Genomic DNA, 14,680 nt, shown 5'->3' with positions numbered 1-14,680 from the left:
ATTAATTTATCCGCAGGTCGCATCGATGAAAGACCAGCTGCAGACGCTCCCAAGCACACCTCGGAGTCAGATGCTGTCCTTGACCCAAATTGCGGGAGTGACCAGTTTGGTACGTTCTTAAATGTGTTGCTGTTGTTTATCTCAGTACAGCGAGCGAGTTTTTTACTGCAAAAATGCACGGTATGTACGCAAATCCAGCGGCACACGATGTAATATAACACCAAATGATAATCTCGCACTGTAGATCTCTTGCAAAATGCCTATTCTTTATAATATTAATGTCTTCTAAAGTAGAACTGTAATTACGCTGAAAAAAAAACACCAACTTATTCTCAATCATCTGGTTGCTGTTCAGCAACCGAAGACCACAATTCTGCCGCGGTCAGCCGTCATGACGTGCCGCAAGTGAATTCCTGCAATGATTTCTTGGGCGGAAAATACGACATATCCAATATGGCCAAGGCAGCCGGTCTCGAGATGAAGCGTGGGCGGAACATCCTTACGTCCGGTGACTCCGGTCCACAAAGTCATCCTCCTGAAACATGCAATACTTCTACGTCACACTCAGCCAGGTGCGTTAAACATCAACGCTACCAGAGACGCACCCGCAGTCGTGTTGCATATCACAAAAATTTTTTAACCAAAATCAACCAAATCCGTTGAATTCACGTTCGTTGGTTTGTCGTAGTGCTGCTGAAGACGAGTCGGAATCTCATGAAACTGCAGAATTAGACAACACGGATAGCCAAAATGGTATGTATGTTCGTAGGGTTTCATGTGCAAGTGTAAAAAACCTTTTCGCACACTTAAGTAATGTGGAATGTCGTACGATATCAGTTTTATCGCATCATGTATGTTGATTTGTTTACTGTTCTCACAACAGAAAACGATCTTTCAGCGGAACATGCCCATGCTGCGTCCAACCGCCCCACGTCTGAAAGTGTAACAGGTTCCTTGCGACCGCCTTCACCTGAGAGCGAGGGGCGTCGCATTACTCCAGAACTCAACCAGCGGGAAACGTCCATTGGGCCGTCTATTACACAGTCCATCAAAACGCACAACGCCTTACCGAACCCACCCGTGCAAGAGGGTCAAATGGCCACGGAGCTGGCCGAAAATCAGTGCCGGGAGTTGCGATCCGCCATTCAGGAACTCTACGAACAGGGATGCTCCTACGACGCAATAATGCAGCACATCGATGTTTGCTTTCTGATGGACGTCACGTCACCTCAAGATGTCGGTTTTAGCCTCGAAGGATCTCCGATATTCCAATTGCCTGACGTAAGTACCTCAACTTAGACCATGATACTTTTACCGGACTGGTCAGGCTCTGTAGCCATCGTAGTAGTGCCAATTAGCAATATAAACTGGATAAAACGGCTGATTAGTTTGTTATTACTAGCTGCACATTTCCTGATAGTGTCCAGCCATCGTTTTGTAAAAATTTAAGGAAGTGGCAGGTAAAATAGTATTAAATTCGAAGACATCCACGAAAACTTTAACTTCCGCGCACTTCCAAACATTTTTTTTGATAACTTTATAACATTTTATAGACAAGTGATTTCCATACAGAGGCATGACATAAGTTTTCGCGCGCTACTTCCGGTTGCGGAGTTACTAGTATGTGGGTAACAAAATTCCAAAAAGCGCATTCAGTTATACCGAAAGTCTTATCATAGACCGATCTCTTTCGGTTTTTTCCCATAAACGCAGATAACTATGAAGATGGTTCGTACGCCGGTCCACTGTTCAAGCTTAAAACAAATTTCAAAAATTGTAAAATTCGTTTTAAAATTCGCGAAAGCGAAAGTTTCCGAAGATGTGCACGAATAATATTAGTGATATGTACCGGGTTACCAGGGTATCTTGTTTAATGCGTTAAATATCAAGAAATTTACAGGAGCATTCGATGGCACTCCGTGACACTGATACATTTATTACACCTGCCAGTCCACCGATCAACGCAGTCGTCCAGCCTGAAGTTCGAAATGCTGCTGGCGCAGAGCATGTTGACCTTTATCATGAAGTTGTGTCAAATGCATTAAGTGGGCATACGGACGATAACAAAGAAAGCCAGGAAGCCGAAGAAAAGTATGGTGAACTAGTCGAAAAGAACTTTTATCGTCCACCATCTGAAGTCAATGAATTATTCCGAATTCTGCCCAAGGGCCCTTCGCCTGTTGCTGCCGCACACAATGCCGAACGAAACAAGTTCATTCAGCAGCAGCTGCAACGGGCGTTAGACTATCTTGATCAAGGAGTTTTGTTTCGCGTAACGCCGCTGACGGAAACAACGACGGTTTCATGCCAGACAGACTCACATAAAAAAGGTAATGATAATCCCGGACTTTGGCCCGGAAATGATGAACAGAAGAAGATTAAACGTGGCAAAAGCCCAAGGAGTAGTTTACCACCATTCGAATTGCACGGCGATGCCGGACGCAAAGTTGGCCGACAACAGGAGAGTGATCCGACAACAGGAGAATTTTACGCGTCCCAAAACTCGCAAAAACCTGAAACGCCCGATGCCTCTCCTACAAAGCCGTACTTGAACACAAGCAAACGACGGCGCCTCACGAGCCCCCCGGTTATAACCATTGACAGTTTGCCCGACGAAGAACTGCAGCAGGTCCCTGGAAAAAGGCGAAAAAGCTCTGATGGAAGTCCCGACGAAGAAGGAGAAAGAAATCGTTTGGTTAAAAACGTGGCAGGCAGGTTTGCCATACACCAATCTGATATCCGCGCCCTATCAACAGTGGGTGAGTTTATTGATACGAAAGTGGTTGCGGCTTTTTGTGCGTTGGCCCGCCGAAGTATCACAGCGTCGAAACCATTTACTGGCTTTCTCAGCCCATTATGGGTACAAAGATGCCAACCCGGCTACAAGGTTATGAAAACCATAAAGCGCGACTACGCAAACGGGAAGAAAACGATCATTCAACCGCTGTTTGACATGAGAGACCACTTCGTTACTGTGAGGATCGATCCACATACCCGTGCTGTCACGCTGTACGATTCGCTGGGATTAAAGCCCAGTCCGTGGATATTGCTCCAGATATGGACGCTTTGCGGAGAAAGCGAGGATGTCAGCATAATCATACCATCCGTCCCAAAACAAGCCAGCAGTTCCAATAACTGCGCTGTATATTCCTGCGTCTTCGCGCTGGATTTATTAATGAGACGTAACCCGGAAACGTCGAATTATAAAGATGAAGTCAATTTACGGCGTTGGCTGAAAGAAGTTATCGAAACAGAAGTGCTTTCGGGGGCACCGAAAAAGCGCAGTGTGTTTACCCGTGACATGACAGAGCCAGCAACGGCGGTAATGAAGCTCTCGGCTGCAGAGGCTGACATTTTACGGGTCACATTGAACTGTCCGATCAGGGAGGATCTAGAAGAGATGAACGGTATACCGTTTTAATAATTTTAACATTCACTGTCGAGTTGTTGGTGTTCGTGGTTAAACACAATAAATTCGTGGCGCAGAGCAATGTAATGTGATTGTTACAACGTGATAGTTACAACGAAATACCCAGTTAAGTATCAAGGTCGCACAGATAATATACATCGCTCTCGGATTATCCGAACGCATATCACTGGCTCAAAATCAATAGTTATCATCGAAAATTAAACAGTTCGTAGTGCAAACTGACTCAATAGTAACGAGCAACTCTGAATTTCCCGGAGTGGGTACAACTCCGGCGCTTTGGATACTGCGCCGCGACATCAACATCTCTTCGAACTCTTGTACCGACAACACAGACTTACATAATATGGTCAAGGGGCGATCCATATAACAAACACCAGTTTGTACAGCTACTTGCACACGCTTCCAGGATGTCCAGCTGACCGACAAGAGGTGGTTGTTCCATGGCGTTGCGGAAGAAATAGCCGACAGGCAACAACGATCATGGAAGGAACCTTATACACCGCCAATGGGGGTCAGGGCACCCCGACAGAAATCTCCTGACCGCCACGATGAGCAACATTGTGTAACAAACGTCGGTTGTGGCTCCACGGGCCAGAACATCCAAAATATTGAGTGCACTGAGTACAGGGCACACATTTATTCACCAAAATATTTGCAATATTTTGGCAATATTTGCAATATTAGCAATATTTTGGCAGCACACGAACGTCCATCGTTTCTGGCAATTTGTCCATTGGCCGGTTTGTTGCGATTTCTACAAAGAATATTCCTGTCTTCAGCATTTTAGTTTTTGCGTAGCAGCGCTTTCGAACTGCAACATGCCGCCTTCAAACTTCCAACATTACAGCAAAAATCAATTTTTTTCTGTAGACTGACGCACACACCAACATCCTTGGTATTGTATGCAGTAGGTGTGTTTGTTGCATTGTCGCTTGCCGCATAAGTTCATCGCCCTTTTCCTGCTTATATTTCTTGTGATTTCTTGCACTATACCGGATGTCAGTTCAAAAGTCGGAAACCGGAAACGATGGCAGACACACTCTAAATATCAACCGCAAAGCACACTGCAGAACTGCAATCGTACTCACTGTGTGAAAAGTATTGGCTGGCCATGAGTAAAAAAGTATAAATTATCGAATTCAATGTCTTAACGCCTAGCAAGTGCAGTTTGTTTACGTGTAATTATGGCCAGTAACGCTGTCTGTTTTATACTTTCAGCTGCCGTTGATCCTAAGCACGGGCTATCGATTTTAAAATTTCCTGTTTCAAGTTATTAACTAGAGAATGAGGTCACGGATCGCGTCGGGACTGATAATCTGGGATAATAAATAAAAACATTTTTTTTGTGTTCGATTGGTAGGCACCATTTGATTTGGCGTTACTGGTTAGGTAAAAGTACTCCGCCAGAAAATTACGAATTATGCAGCTTAAAATTTCATCACGGTGACAAAACTGCTTCCTCAATTCTTATAGAGATATCACTGAGTTTGAATCTTCAGATGATAAACAACCGTTAACTTTGCGTGGACCATATGCCAAAAAGTAATTTTAGCGTCGGTTAATTTTTATATTTTTCGACTTCGATTTTGCCTTTGCCGTCGTGTAGACCTCCCCGTCTGCCATCACTATCCAAATTTGGCCGTTCAAATAGGTCGCTTCTAAAGGCTTTGTCGCTAAATAACCGCTCACTAAAGATTGGGAGAGCTGCTGCCGGTTAAAGCACAAGGGAAGAAAGAGGCGGAACGATATTCATCGTTGGCCGGCGGTCGTTAGCCGGCATGTTTTTCGAGCGCACGTCCGGTTGTTGTGGATTACACGTAAACCGTGAGTAACAACCTCAGTCTCAATCCATTTCAGTTTGCGTTTTCTTTTGGATTGCCGGCATAAACAAATAGCTGCTGGTCGGTATGCTTTAGCTGATTTTCCTGCCGACATTGTTTTGGACAAGCAACCGGTCCACCGCATGTTTATTTCAATGCCGCTATAACGCGGGGCTATATGGGCGCCACGCGTATCCTCGACAGCGAACAGCGTGAACCCGGATGAGGCTTTATTGCCGAATCTAATGCGCACCGTGGCGCAGCAACACCAAAAACTAATGAGGAAGGATCCTGCAGCCAGTGCAACTGTGCTGCAGGTCCGTCAAAACAGCGCAGCAATGTGCGGGGGGGAAATCCCCAGAAACAGCGAATAGCTACTCAGGAGGGCGGGGCGTCCCGCCCTTACACCCCTTTTGCAGGCATCGCTACGTCCTCGGAGCGAAATCTCCCAGGATTCGAGGATCCGCACCCCCGCCGGTTCGGCTCATGTTGGGTTCCGGGTCAGTTCGGTCCGGTTCGGGCGGTTAATCCGGTCGGCTCGGTTCCAGTTTGGTCGGCTCAAATCCGGTTCGGCTCAGGTTGGGTTCCGGGTCAGGTCGGCTCCGGTTCGGTCCGAGTCAACCGTCTGGGTCAACGCACTGTCGCGCCAGATCCAGGGTCCAACCCGGAAACGGGTGAATTCCGTAGTTTCTTCCAGCAAGGGAAAGGTCACGTTCTGGGGAAATTTGGGCAGGGGTTTGGGGTCTATGTGGCCCGTGACCCTGCAAAAAAAACAAAGCACGCAAATCCGCGGTGAAATCCACTGCTCCGTCCGGGGGATGTCGCCGTCCCAGGAAGTTCGGGCAGTGTTTTGGTGGGGAATTCTTCGGCGTGGTGCTGGTGGTCGATCCGTGCCGTTGGGATCGGAGTTGGTGCTGCTGTTGGCGGTGTATCCGTTATGGTTTCCCGCTGGTCCGGGTCGCGTTCGCCGTCGGCATCGCAGGAGGCAATTCTCGCTCCACGGCATCGCAGGAGGCGTTTCTCGCTCCGCGGCATCTCCGTCCAGTTTGGGAGGCATGTCGTCGCGGGGAGGCGTCCATCTCCGTCAGTTGGGAGAGGAATCCGTCACGTTCCGCGAGAATGGGGGGGCGTTTGTAGCTCCACACCCAGGGGTTAAATTGGCTCAAATAATCAGAGGAGCCGTGCGCGCGGGCAGCGTGCACGGCCTGGCTCGTAACCAACGATCTGCTACCATATAACGCGGGGCTATATGGGCGCCACGCGTATCCTCGACAGCGAACAGCGTGAACCCGGATGAGGCTTTATTGCCGAATCTAATGCGCACCGTGGCGCAGCAACACCAAAAACTAATGAGGAAGGATCCTGCAGCCAGTGCCAACTGTGCTGCAGGTCCGTCAAAACAGCGCAGCAATGTGCGGGGGGGAAATCCCCAGAAACAGCGAATAGCTACTCAGGAGGGCGGGGCGTCCCGCCCTTACACCGCACTCTTTCGTGCTACCCCGCTCGTGCATCCAAGCCAAATACCGGGATCCGAGCTTTTTTCTTGGCTCGATCGCGCCTGAAACGTTTGGGAGTTCGATAAAAAAAATTGGAGATGCGCTATTCTTCTCACTGTGCGAAATCGAAGCCTAGTACCTGCTGCCGGAGCATTATAAGCATTCCCGGGCACGTTTTGCGCGTTTTCGGACCGCCTCAGTGTAATTATAATTTATAAGCGCGTTGGCTGTTTTGTGTTGCTAAGTTGAATTAGTAAAACTTAATTAGCGATTTGCGCCGCACCTGTCTTTCGTAACTAATTTGAGACACAGTCACACAAGTCTGAATTATGTTTTACTGCTGCTTTAAAGTCTCTTATTTGGCTATGGGACACCGACGGCTTTATGGGCTTTCTTTCGTGTTTGGCTGAACTCCTGAACACCTCGTTGTTGGGTTAATCTTCTTGCGATCTGGCGCTGGCGGACTATTTACCAAATACGAAAGCTGGTAGTTGGTAGAATTAAGTTCAGGCGAAAGGCGTGGCCAGAGTGGTCACCTGAAAAGCGACAGCAGCGCCACGGCGTTTCAGAGGGTTGCTGTAAATTCATATGCAGTAGCCACAGGCTAAAAACATGGCTTGTAGTTCGATATACAGTGGTGCCAGTAGCGAAACTTTAAAATTTGGCCACTAAAAGTTAATTGTCCAAGTATCATTTGGATTTGCATCATGTATCGATTCTATGATCGCATTCTAGTGCAAAAAAACAGCAAAAAAATCTTTCTGGTCGTTTTTATAGGGTTAAGTTTGAACAGGCTATGAGTTTTGCTTAACTGCCATTTATTGCCACGAACGCTAGACAGCCTAGACTGCGATTTATGAGGAATCATGTAAGTTTTCAAACCAACTGCCGCAAATTTTTAAAACTGAGTGTTAACGCTGCGCCGTAGTTATGGGGTAGTCCATGCTGTAATTATTTCGCGTTATTTGAAGAGCACACCTTTTAGGTGTCAAATCGCTAATACGTTTAAAATGTATTAGAAGTCCATGATGCGCAATCTTTAATTCATTTTCGACGCTATATGAAAAAAACTGCATTTTATTTTTCTACTATTGCAAACACCGGTGATTCTGGTTTGAGTATAAAATATTTCAGCGCACACTGTGTACAACATTATCTGGAAACATGTCCTGAATGTATCCCATGCGTTACACAGAACTATTACGATATATGTCGATATGTGCATTAACTTTTAAATTTTTCGCTACAAAACACTTTGTACAGTTGATAGTGTGCATTATGTTTTTGTCTTCTGCCTAATTTGCGACACAAATATCAACAAAAATTCTGTTGTGTACATGAAATGCAGAAAACAAAGTGGTATAACAATTCAGCAAACAGTTTACATGTATAGCGCGTACTTTATCATTGCACTGCATATGCGTCCGAATAATATCCGCTCGGAAATGAATGCTGCTGTATGGTGGTGCATTTATGAGCGTTTAACTACAGATTGTGGGCCAGAATAGTCGTGTTCTGCTTTTCAGAGTCAGAGGCAGTATGCACAATCGTTATGTGTGAGTTACTGACCCGGCCATTTTTCTCTGCAGCTGTCGTATCTAAAATTTTTTTGTGGTACGAGTTTAATAGAGAATTTAAAGCTGTACAACTTTTTGCTCTGCAACGCAATGCAAAGCGTACAAAGGCCAAAATGTGCTTGGACATCGCACATTTCCCGTAGACGTCCATGTTATAGAAACCGCTGCAACCCTCTGAAATCGCTCGAAAGAGGCAGACCATATCACACCTCATTAGGGTTCTGCCTGAACCTAAAAGGACATGCATAGACACAGTGATTGCTTAGCGCTCAGGGCCGTTGAGTTAAACATCCGCAAATCAAAGGTCAGCTGCTGAACTGGTTTGGGCCGTCTTAAGTGTGGTCCTATTTGACCGGGTGAAGAAAACCCATTCAGAACACCAGGAAGGGTCATGCTTCCTGACCTGAATAGCCTTTTTTGGGAGCATCTTGTTAGGCATGCAAGGCAAAATCTTGATGTATAGGTGTTGCACTGTATTGCAACGGTTAGACAGAGGTACGGTGTTGTAATTGTTGCATACACCTGTTCGACTGTAGGGCGGACACATGTGTAACGTTCTTCAGCGGACACATGTGTAACGCTTTATGTGGAAAGGCCTCATTCCCCAGTTTGCTGTATCATTCTGTATAGTACAAAATGAATAATTTATTACTTTCTCCCTTTTTGATAATATCGCTGTGTCATCAAATTTTCATAATTACTGACCTAAATCCCTCAATAACGAAAACGGATTTTAATATATTAACTGGATCTCACATATGCACACCAATTAATTTAGTGGTAACTAGTAAGTGCATAAGTGGATACGTCACAATTCGCAAATCTGTATATCTCTGGTGTGCTTATTTATTTGCGTATGCGCAGAACGCTGCAAGTATTTATGATTACGGATAAATTTGGCTGTTCCACACTTTTCTAAAAATAATTGACAATAAAGTGTCCATGTTGGTGCAATTAATTTTTGAAAGCAATTTATGAATTCTAAATTTTTTTTCTAACTTGTTTTAAAGTTTTGCGAAAAGAAATAACATGCAGATTTTGAAATTTCAAATTGCATCTGTTTCCGGTGGGTAAATAAAGGACAACCTCCTGGTGTGGCAGTGGTTTAGCATCTGCTGCGAAAATTTTTGCGAAGTACTCACTTATTTTAGAATCATTCTGCCAAATCAAAACTTACTTTTTCTCTTTGATTTCTTAACGAAAAGTGAGAATTAGGTGCAGAAAACATTTTTATATGAAAATCGATCTACAGCCGATTGGGCTTCGCCTGCGCGGAACACAAGGAATTCCGTGTAAGTAAACCATAGAAGAGTGCAAGTGTTAATATTTTCCAGTTTTGTTCAGTCATTCTAGTGCGTTCAACAATTGAAAAGCAAAATCCGTGTGTTGTGACGTAATCCGGTAAGATATACGCGGTTTTGTATTATTTAACAACTTAACGGATGCTGCGATGCGTAACATAATTTCATTAATTTACATATGCCATTTCTTTCGGACTGATTAGTTTTCTCACCTGTTCATTTGCAATGCGGCGACAGATGATCACTTGCTTCGTGTATAGACCTTGACACCATAATAATCATATGGGGCGTCTGCTGTGACAAGGATTTACGCGGGCGACTGGTAAGTAGTTACGTCGGAAATTACTGCTTTTACGCTAGTGTAAAGATACAATATGTGCATAATGTGATTATCTATGCGATCCTCTCTTGTCAATCTTGTACAACATGCGAAAAAATCAATAGAAAATGATATCAGTTCTTTGAGACGCCTGACCCTCGGGCCTGCATCGCAGTCGATTTAATTTTTTATCATCGATTGATGCCATTTGAGGGACCTATCGCAAGCATCCTCAAAGACTTTTTTAAAAGAGATTTGTATGTAAAACCTTGCAAGTACGGTACATTCCTTTGTTAAGTTTTAAAAAATTGAATGACAAAGATATACACAAAAGTGCTCGGGACCGGGGAACCCAATTAATTTTAGTAACAACCCCCGGAACCGCCGCCCATCAGTTAATGTGCTAACGATAACAGACAGATCGAATGGGTCGGCCAAGATTCCCTTTGCCTTCGCCTTTTCTTGCTCTGCTTTCTTCAGCTGCACCTCTGCCGCCGACGAAACATCACCGTTCCACCTAATCTTCCGAAAATGCGTCGCATAACCTTTGCCGTAGATTTTAACCGTTTCCTGACATCGCCAGACGCCGCTTATCGTTTTCGGAATTTATCATCCGCATCCACGTTAATGAAATACAGTAATTGATCCAAAATCCAAAACCTCAGGAGTGCGCGACAGCGAAAGTTCCCGCGTATGTGCCCGAAATTGGTACTATGTACCGGGCCAAATCCCTTAAGCATTTCAAGGAACCAGCCAAACTGGGACGGGAATAAAAATTCCTCATTTTCTATTGGTCTGACGTTTTCATCAACTTTGGGTAGTAGTTCCGATTCGTATTGTCTTTTGCAACGATATTCTTTGCGAAAAATTGATATGGAAATGCAACCCTGCCTAGCCAAGCTCAATCGTGCAGTCTTCCGAAATAAATTCCCAAGTATTTGGACTCTGGACTCTCATTTCTTAAGATTTTCTCACTTGTAAATTATACTCGTACATTTTTCTCACCCACGACATTCTAGCTGTAGCAAGCAGAAGCTCTTCGCTTAACTTACCACATTGGTGCGGGCTCCTAAAACATAGCGGCACACTCTTTTAATGGCAGTGCGTACATTTCCAGCTCCGATACCGAACAAAAATGATTAGGTTATTCAGAAAAAAAGTTGTACGGCTAATTTGTACCGCTGTTAATAGGACGAAGACTTCCGCTATAAATTAAGGAATTAATTCTGGGCACCCACAATCGTTTATATAGCCATCGTACTCCAAATTCCTAATCACGAACACTCCCCGGCGCAATGACGGCTTCTACAGTATATGACATTGTCGAATTACTGTATGCTGTTGTTCTAATAGGTCGACTACTCCAAGAGGAATTACTAATCCAAAACAGCGAAAGAGTGGAAGAAAAATCAGATGTCTGATCTGTGACATATGCATCGCTGGCTACGCACGTGAGGAAATTGTGGTACGCCCGGTATCTCTTTCTATACGCTGGAGAGTTATCCCACAGAGATGAAATTAACCCGGCGATCCATGGCGCTAAAAAAGAGCTAAAAAGAAAGGTCATAGAGCTGGCGCGCAACGGAGAGCACAGTCCAGCACAAATTGCGGAGCTGCTCAAAATTAGCAGGTCAACCGTAAGCCAAACGCTCCGAATGGCTGGCGTTACTGATGAGAAAAAGAAAACGATCGTCAAACTGTCCAGAAGTGGCTACTCAAAAGCCGAGATTATGCTAGAAGTTTGCGTAGGAGGTGACGCTATAACGGCTGTCGTTCAACAAGCCGGATACAGCTTTTTAGCACGGGATAATTGTCTCGTTGGTCAAGAACAGAAAGAAGAAATTCTTTGAAGAAGGCTGCAAAAAATCGTACATCAAGCAGAAGTTTGGCCTGTCGGCAACCACCCTCCAAGAGTTGCTGCGGCAGGGTGCGAAATCTTCAACGACACCCCATCGACAAAATTACCAGTCGAATCGAGCTGATGTTCTGAAACTTCGTGCAGAGGGATTGACATACAAAGCAATAGGGAAACGGCTCAAATTAAGCTCAAAAACGATATGCCACATGTTGAAGAACAACGGACAAGAATCGATCACGCCGAATGATCATTCGCTTGCCAGCGCGTCGTCCGGGCTAGAGCCGGATAATATGGAAATAGATCAGGTCGTTCAGGCTCCGCAAGCTGATGAAGACGGTAGCGGCACAGTATATGGCTGCCCCAGACGGCTTCAAATAAAGACTACGCAATCAGATGACACAGACTTTAAACGCGGATGCTTGGATGGTTCTGAACAAAACGCGAAAGCGGCAGCGCATATTATTGAAAAAGGAGTTTTACGGGAACTGAAGTGGATTTGTTCCAGTCTCATGCAGAGGAATGTTCAGGCAATATCATCAAGAAGCCGCCGAATGTGGGCACTGCATTAGTAAATATTATTCAGTATAGTGTTAACCAAGAACCGACCACCCTGGATGCACTTGACCCGAAAGATGCTGAAACTGCCAAAATCTGCGGACTTAAACCAAATGACCTGGAACAACGCCCGATCGCCCAGAGATCAAAAGCTACTACAGGCGATGGTAATGGCCAAAAGTTAAATCGATTAACGGTAGCCGGAATCGGCCCCTCCAGCTGCATATCCAGACATTCGGGTTCTTCCTGTTCCGATCGCAGTTCTACGGATTTCCCATCGACAAGGACACAGTTAATATTCCATTGTCTGCACGTGAGATCGAAAGAGAAAAGAACGAAAACTTCCAGGAAGGTCAAGCTGGTAGGTTGATTAACCAGTTACACTCCATAAATCCATAAATTATGTAGCATGTAAAATATTAGGACGGATGGGAAGATTTTAAGATATGAAACCGCAACAGATCTAAGTAACTTCAAGGTTGCGTATGATTTATTTGTTTATTGGTTGCTTTGAGTTCCTCAAACTTCGAGTACTTTCGTGAAGGATGCATTTTAAACGGGTCTCCTGAACACTATAATTTCTAAAAAAACAGGCAAAGTTTGCGTAGAAGAACAGTTTGCTAACCAAAGACCTTGCGTCTGAATTGTTTAAAATATACCGAACATCAACAGAAGTGCAGTGGGAGGGAGTCATTGTATTACCAAAACGAATAGAAGCGCGCACCGCACAGAGACGGGTGACCAGGAAGTAGTTTGGCTCCCATGGTACAAGACCGCTAATTGCGAGAATGCTTGACGCATTACAAGAACATGTGCAACTAGCCACTTACTCGTGCAACTAATTTTTTGCTTATATGAAATCGCCTATGGTACAAAGACGCATTTCTAGCTTCTCGAGTGGTCAGTAATTCGGACTAATCCCTGGCATTTATCTGGTATTTTGCTGTAGTCGTGTACATGTAAATGAAAAGCAACAAGAAATTTGCTGAAGATCGTTACAATATTATACGAAACTTTTTAATATAAACGGCTAAGCAGTACAAGTAGCACTATACTAGAAAAATTCTATCCAAGTAGAGCATGATTTTGTTTGATTTGTTTACCGTTTAGCAGAACACATTGTTGCTTGGTGCATGTTGCTTTCATAGAGGGAAGAGTATTCTATGTAATCACGTTAGTTTGGTCTTTTGAGATATTTTTACTGTCTACAGCTGTCAGAAAGGAGACTACCCAACACCGGGAAGAAGAAAACAGGCAGAAAACCAGCTTCATTTCTTCGGTGCCTCTTATTGAATGTGGCCCGGATACTGCGGTCACTCGCTTTGGACCACATCCTGATATGACTTCCACAGAAGGCTGCTCAGTAGACCTCGAAAACGAACATATCGTTTGTGCAAATAGCCACCGCTCCATAAGTTTAATGGATAATCAGCGCCCGCGGTGGCCCAATAACGAAACGCGCAACATCACAGAAGAGCAGCCGCACTACGTAGCTGAGAGCAGTGTGCACTTCGCACCAACTGTAAATGCGCTCACTCCGCTGCCCAATCCGATCACAGAAAGAACAACGGTAAGGCGAGCAGAGCAAAATACCGGTCAAGGCGCGACCACCGTGGATGAGGATCCGGTGAGTATGGGTGAGATTGCCGAGGAAACCGCGCTGAAACCGAACGATGTCGGATATGTGCCAACAAGTGATGAAAAAAAAAGATGGCCGACGCTAGCCGTTGTAGTAAAATTTAATGCAGAGGGATGGTCATGGGATGATATAACTAAACAGTTTACTATCAGCCAGAACGCTTTACAACAAATACTGGCAACTGCCGGTCGAGAAGAGATCACATCGGATGACGGTTCTCTAAGCAGTGCGGATGACCCGGATGACAATTCTTTAAGCAGCGTGGACTCGGATGACAGTTCTCTAAGCAGCGCGGACACGGCCGAGCAATCGTGGCTTGATTCGGATAATTTCGAGGAAGAGCAGGTCGAACGGGCGTCGCGTGTTGTTGAGGTTGGCGGCAACGACAATGATACTGAGCGTCGGAGGTCATCTCGGTTGAAAGCCATACAACGTAACGATCCAGGTAGTAAACGCAAACATTTTTGTTGTTCCGGCTTTGACCGTACTTCTACGCATGCCCACGACGATATAACGGTCGAACATTCACTCATCTGCAGGTAAAAACGATGAAAGAGCAGCTGGAAACGCTCCCAAGGACACCTCACAGTCAGAGCCTGTCATGAGCCCAAATTCCGGGAGAGACCAGTTTGGTATGTTCTTTAAAGCGCTGCTCTTATTTTGTCAAGTAACCGTACAGTGAGCG

Source organism: Paramacrobiotus metropolitanus, unplaced genomic scaffold (assembly GCF_019649055.1).
Source record: "Paramacrobiotus metropolitanus isolate TYO unplaced genomic scaffold, Prichtersi_v1.0 Parri_scaffold0000051, whole genome shotgun sequence".
Taxonomy (NCBI): domain Eukaryota; kingdom Metazoa; phylum Tardigrada; class Eutardigrada; order Parachela; family Macrobiotidae; genus Paramacrobiotus; species Paramacrobiotus metropolitanus.
This window is presented reverse-complemented; position numbering follows the sequence as displayed.